Consider the following 7,652-nt stretch of genomic DNA (forward strand, 5'->3'; position numbering starts at 1 on the left):
AGAGGCAGCCCTGCAGTTCTTTCAAGTATACTGGTATCGGAAATGTCTCCAATACAGCCTAAAGTGCCGGATCAGGTATTGCCGAGAGTTTATGCACAGATCCAATATCACATTATCAAATCATTGATCAGCTAATTTACGCAACACACAGGAACAACAGCATCTTGTGTTACTTGCTACCCAATCTGTACATCCTGCCTGATCGTTACTGCTCATGTGCAAACTATTACTACACACCTGTAGTTAAACATTCTCGTGTACCCTTTCTCCCTGATGATGCTATATTGTGAACAACAAATTTGTGTTGAAATCGGCAGGAGGAGAGCTAGTTAACATTAGCTACCGGAGCAGCCAGCTGCAGCTGGTGAGCAGCACAGTCCTGCTGGGCTAAATAATGGAGCTAACAGCTAATGTACCGAAGTAATATTGAGTTACATTATGATGACTTCAAGCTCCATTCAGTAAAAATTTGTATAAGGGTAAGATAATTAGAACGTTATCATGATGTGTTCAAATGTAATCTTGTAAAATTAGGTTTTAAGGGAGTAGATGCAGTTTTTTGAAGGAGAAGTTTTTACAGCAACATAAAATATATGTTAGAGAGGGAATTATGACACGTTTAACATTTTTGGGTTTTGTCTTTAACGCACTGGTGTCAAATCAGACAGGGTTTCCGAAACCCGTTATCAAGCAGGCACCGGTGCTAAATTATTTGATACCTAGTATTGATAAGCTCCGACGTTATCGCTACTTTTTAGCGCTGTGGTGTAATTTATTATCACGCTTCAGCCTCTCCCTCAGCCCCTCTCTTTCGTCAGGGCTGAGCTCCTCTAACTATACACACACACACACACACACACAAACACAAACTCACACACACCAACAAAGAGTAGTCGGTGAACAGCAGATCAGAGAGGCCGACTGAAGGGAACCAGGTGAAGTGAAGATAACTTCAACAACTACGCTCGTTGCTATGAGTGCAATAATCAATGATTTATCAATACACCTGTACAACATGCATAAACATGATGTGAACATGTAGACAAATTATATTTCAATTTGCTGTGTGCAGTTAAATGTATATGTTCTCTCTCATCTGCTGTCACTGTGTGCACAGTGCACTAGCTCGGTTTATTGTTAATTATTACAAACAAGCTAAACCATTCTGTATGTAGTCTGCTTTGTTTGCCACAAATCTTAAAATTCTTGTAAACTTCTCTGGCTGAGACAAAGCAGCCCCTCCTACCAGTGGTACCGGTAGGAGGGGCTGGAGGAAGGACCGATACTGACTGATGTCTGTCTTCTTCGTTCTTTATAAACTTCAATCAGGAGGAATAGGATTTATTTTGTAGACATTTTAAATTTGTTTTCCAGTGAGCATTATTGGGTTTGTATATTGTCTTTGATGTTGTAAATATTTCTGTTGCTGCTCTAGAAACATTTAGCTTTATTGAAAGTATAAATAAATTCTTATCATGTTCTCAATTTATTTATTTATTTTCAAGTGATGCAGATGCATGTATTGATAAAGAACTGAACCAAACCAATAAGGAGTATCGATAACGATACCCATCCCTACCAATCAGTGCTTGATATCGGCCAATACGCAAGTTCAGGAATCGGTATCAGAAAGGGAAAAAACAGCATGGAATATCTCTTATCTAATATGCTTTAGTAAATTACTCAGGAAATAATTTCTGATCAATATTTCTTTGCAGAAATGGATTGAAATGTTGTAGCTTCACACTATAATGACTTCTTAGTAAGGATTTTAAAGGGTGAAGAATAGATTGGGAGAATTTGTATTGCCTCTCAACGGTTCTCAATATGGCGATTCGGCCCTCAGCTAACGATGCTAACAGCGTTAACAGTGCGAATAACGGCAAAAGCGCTGGCAGAGCTGAGGATAGCCGGAGGGTGGGCGCTACACTTCTGCGAAGACGCTGCCGGTCGTGAAGGCTTCCTCAGCTGTAAACTGCAGAATAAGAGCAGTGGCGAGTGGCGGCCGTGACCGTGCACGCTCACATTCACGAACATGCACCGAACATGCACTGAGAGCACGCGCTGCTGCCGGCCCAGCGATGTCAACAAAGAACCGAGAAGCTCGGATTACAACACACACAGAGGGAGAGTGACTTCATTCTCTGCTCAGGTAGACATTTACTCCACTACATCTTTACACAGCAAATAGCTGTTTGCTGCTAAATTGATGCTCTGATGTTGTATATTGCTCCTTTTAAAGAATTAACAACAACAAACACATCACATCCCAACATGCATTTCTCTTAATATTTTACAACAGTATATGAATGAAATGTTTTGTACTGCGATCTGGTTTTCAGCATTCTTCTTGTCTTCACACCACCTTACAGAATAATCTCATGTTTTTCCCTCTTGTCATCATTCTTCTTCTTTAATTAGCTAAATCAGATTGAGCTAATTGCTCTTTATGAACTACAAGACTGTCTTTGAGTGCCCCCCCCCCCCTCTCCCACAACATCATCTCTCACTTCCACACAAATGGATAATTATGGCCACAGCTAAATGGCTTAAGAATTGATTTACTATGGGTAGGATGATATTAAGAAGCATTACCATGAAACAAAAGTGTTTTGCTGTAATACGTTTATTAAAATTAATTAACCTTTACTTTTCTCACAACAGTTAATGTATTAAGAAACCTAAATGTAAACAAGCAACAACACAGATAGCATGACAGCAGGTGTAAAGAAAAACGTGTGCAAATTTAAACAAATGCTGAAAATAAGGCTCCAATAGGAGCCTTATTTTTATTAATAGGCTAAACAGAGCATTGACAGCTTCACATTGAGTCTGGTACATGAGTTTTCAAAATCACTAAAAAACTACCATGAGTACTCAGCTCTTCTCGTTTTAAAATCATCCAGTAATTAAAGCTACTACAAGAAACTTAATTTTTTTGTTGATTTTGGCAGTCCCTGTGGAAAATTGCTGAAGTGTGCACTTTTAGAGGCACCATGGCCACTGACGGAGTAAGAGATGATGGAAAAACAACAAACCTGGAAATCCTCCTGCTTGGGTGAAGTCACGTCGTGGCAATATTTTGCCTTCCTTGTGAGTTATGTAAACAACGAACGCTTCATTGACAGAAATTTGCTTAATGCGCATGGTGCATTCAGGTGTACCTCGTAAACTCTGAGAACTCAAGCTTGTAAAGTACCCTCCTGCCATCAAGTGGATCTTCCTTTTGTTTCCGAATGACTGTTTTTTGTTGCTACATAATGAATGAATTATTTACATTTGACCATATAGACTTAGTGTGGTACATCATTTCCATTAAAATAAATGACAGAGCTGAAATCTTTTTTTTTTTTAATGAATCAAATTGTGACCTTTATTAAGATTGAAAGTCAAATCGTGGATTTGGAGAATTGTGACACCCCTTAATGTCTACAAGAAGATAATGATACAACGACCATTATTTAGTTTAGATAACATGTTCTCATATTCTGATCTCTAGGTGTGAAAGTCTGGACAGTGAAAATATAATAACTTCCTCTTTGAAGTAAGAGGATATACATAACATACATACATTTTTTTATGTATGTTATGTATATGTTAGTTTTTAATGGAGGTGGTGTAATTTCTGATATATGATGATGAATATGACGCTGAGTGTTTCGCAAAGACAAGGATCCTTCCTTGTAAACACGTGTCGGGTCCTACAGAGGCTAGGCAACACCGATTTTGGTGGACTGATGAGGTGAAATAACTGAAAGTTCACCAGCATATGTATTCTGTTTCCATATTAACGGAAAGAAAATGCATTGTGTGCGGAGGATTGTGGGAGTTTTTGGAGCGCGGAGGATACACACATGTATCTTTCAAAATCTACTGAACGATCCTCCACATTGGAACAGTCCTTCGGCAGGATTTGATGACGTAGCTTCCGTGAAAATACGTCGTCGAAGGATCCTTCCTTGACATTGAGAAACTCCCATAATGTTTATAAATAACATATATGTTTGATATTTAGAAGCATGGCTTTTGTGATTACAATTCTTTGAGGAGTGGGGTCAGAGAGAGAGACAGACCTAGAGATATAGAGAGGTATAGAGATATAGATATAGAGAGAGATATAACAATAGAGAGAGATATAAAGATAGAGATATAGAGGGAAATATATATATCGAGAGAGAGATTTATATTTATGGTGGCTGCGCCGACAGCAAACGGATGTTGGTGATCGGAGCAGAGAAGAAAACCTGAGGTTCATGGCGCACTCGTGTTCTTGCAACTCTTATTAAATAATTACAATTAAATTTAAAACATAAAAAAACAATATTGTTCACTTTGCACGGCGTCTACCGGTCCAGGATTCGGTTCCCAACCGTAAACACATTTGCAGGAGCATAATCTGAATGAAGCTAGAAATAGTGTTCAATGACATGAAATATTTTTGAAAGAGGAGGTTTAAGAAGGATTTTGTGTTATTGACCTGCTGGCCAGGTGATTTTGTTCCTGAGTTTTGAGAGGCAGCTGCACCACCAGCAGTACAATGCCGCACCTTTGGGCAGGACAAGAGACTTTTATTCATCCATACACTTTACACAAGCCACTCAAGACAAGTAAGAAAAAAAGTATGCAGCCATTAAAAACTGGTCGATTGTCAGCTCCTGCCCTCTTCAGAATGTGTTCAAGAAGGCAAAACCAAGCGCATGATTTTTGCTCAGGCCTTTGGTAGAGATCTCTTATTGAAGGAAACAAAGGGGCAATACAGTAACCGGTTTGCTCCTTTTCTCTTCCCCTTTCCACAACACTCCTCAGAGTGGTCTCACAGTTAGCATCTTAATAAAGCCTTTTTAATGGACATAAATAAGGATATGAGGAGAAAACCAAGTGCCCAGGGGAAATGTTTTGTGTTTGCCTGGACCTGATGCAGTGAATGTGTTCTGTTAATCAGATGTGAACACATGGCTGATGAGTAGGGGCCCTCTGCTAATTGGCAGTGTTTGTCTGCTGGTAGTTGTGTTCCTTCAAGGACCCAGCAGCCTCCCATTGGTATTCAGGGTACTGCTTTGTGCTCCCAGTAGTGACGCCACACCATTAGGGAGAGGGACCCAGGACCCTTCCATTTACTTAACAAGGAAGACTTTCTCTCAGCGCTGAGCAGGACTCAACCCCTGCACCATGTGTCAAACATCCCTGGAGCATACCTTTTTCACAACTAATAGCTGCGAAAGTATTTCCAGTTGAATGCTACTAACTACTGACTAATTGGTTGAGCTGTAGAAAAACATGTTATTGACATAATTGTATAAGACTGCAGCAAAGGTTTTCATCATTGTAAATGATGTAATCTGGTTTTATCTATAATTGGCAACTCTGGGTACCATAGATATCGCAGCCCTTTGAATGCTTTGGATCCATAATTAAACTTTTATAGAACAGAAGACAAATCATCAGCTTTCGGTTAATTATTGATATCATTTGCTTTATCTTATCAGTTCAACTTGAGTGAAATGTTGTTGCCTTTCAAAAAAAATCAAACCAGCTCAACAGTCTCTGTGATATGGTGCTACATAAAATACTTAATAGGAATTTTTAGATCTCATAGATTTAGAGATGCACCGTCCAATAATTGCCAAAGCAGTAGGGAACAACACTATAATACAATCGGAAGGTATCCAAATATGAACAGAAACCGCTAACACCTCATGTCCAAAAATTACTAAAAGGGAACTGCATGAATAAGGTAAGATAATTAAAACTCATTCAAACACATAGTCCCAGCAGCTGGGAAATCTGTTCTTATGGTTTATTCTTGAGAAATGTGCGAAGAATGAAAAAAACCCTGTCATCAAAATGACCAACTAACCCTAAAATGCATGCAGATGGGTGTCAAGTAAAAAGAAAAACCTCAGTTAATGAGTGGAATGAATGCAGATGCTTCGGGGTACACTGAATGATTTGCTTATTGGAGTTTTTGGAGCAGCATGTAATTCATGCCAAGGAGCACTATCTTTTTAATTTAAAAACTCAGAAAAAGAGAGATTATCAATTTGCAGTTAGATTGGGGAAAATGTTAAAGGTTTCAAATTTCATAAATAGAATGAAAAGCATCACTGTAATGACAATATACAAAACGTTAAAATAAACATGTCCACTTTCATAACAAATAGACTTGTGTACTGTTGCTGTCTCTTTAAGGATTCAATATTGAATCCTCAGCTCTAGTATTTGTTACAAACTCAAATTAATTAGACAGCCTTGGCTCCTTTGCTTGGGAGGCAATTTCCTGTTAATGTTCATAAGTTAAGATTGGACTGCCCAAGAATTGGACTGCCCAAGAACATACTAATTACATTTGAGAAATCTATTTTGCTAAGTCACTAAGTTGCTAAGTTATTCTGTATTGTCAGAGACCTCTATGTTGTTGTTAATTGTTTTGTGCATAATTGATGATACAGTATTGTAAATCACATGATGAAGCATAAGAGCTTAATCTGCAAGAGATCCATCAGCTCCCACTTTATTTGTAAGCATAGGCTGCCAATTATGCTTGTTACTTAATCAAAACATGCTGACTTTGTTATTTTTAGCAAGATTCCCTCTGCTCTAACATATTACATACTGAACACTATAAAAAAAACAGCCCTGTTTAGTATTCAACATTCAAATTCAGGAAAGGACAACATTCTCTAATTTATGACTTCCATTAGCTAAATTCCGGTGCCCCAAGAGATCACAAATGCCCCACTGCTGGTTTTCTTTCTGAAATATTATCCATTTGTGACCTTAAGATTGCTATTAATATGTATATTTTGAAATTGGAGTTCAGTTTTGAACCTGTTTCCATAAAGGTCAGGTGTTTTATGAAAATTTAGGGGGAGGTAGAAGTCTGTGATGGAAAGAAGAAAAACATGCACTCGTACTGATAGGATCTAGTGGGTAAATGTTAGTAGTTATTTGGATGGATTCTTGGTAAGAATATGTTTTATACCAAAGCCATGAGTCATAAGGAGGCTTTTTAAATCAGCTTTTGTGTGTGCATGTTGGCTCTCTGCAGATTCCGTGCACCGATACAATGATTGTAATAACCTTTGGATCCAATTTGTGCATTTGTTAATAGCTAGTGGATTGTTGCCTAATTAATTATTCAGGGACAGGATACACTAGAAAACCTCTATTGTCAATTGAAACTGTCTCCTAAATATCCGGTGCTCTTTCCACTTACAAGCGTAACATATTCTGCCTGAAACTCTTGATATAAAGCTGATGTATTTCCATTAAAGGATCAACAGTGTTCTAATTACATTTTAGATTGATTGAAATGAAACCTGAATGCATATTTTTTCCATGTACTTACATTTACAGTTTCGGCATGTAGCTGATACGAAAAAAGAAATCATGTTCTCTGTGATGAAGTATTTTCATCCCAGAGGTCATATAGCACCAGAGCACTCGCTCTACTCAGTTTTTCACCTCTGCACCACTGGCTCATCATTCTGTCATGTAGTATGGGAGCTGTCAACAGTGACACCCTCTACTAGTTGGGTGTCAAGGATGGATGGTACAGCCTGCCCAGCCTCTTCATTTAACCTAGAGTTTTACTTTACTGCTGTGTTAGGTTAATGGAATGAAGCTGGTTGCTGTATGGTGGATCATGTTTG

Source organism: Cebidichthys violaceus, unplaced genomic scaffold (genome assembly GCF_023349555.1).
Source record: "Cebidichthys violaceus isolate CVI_PGR_0920_01 unplaced genomic scaffold, fCebVio1.0.p SCAF_5, whole genome shotgun sequence".
Lineage (NCBI taxonomy): Eukaryota > Metazoa > Chordata > Actinopteri > Perciformes > Stichaeidae > Cebidichthys > Cebidichthys violaceus.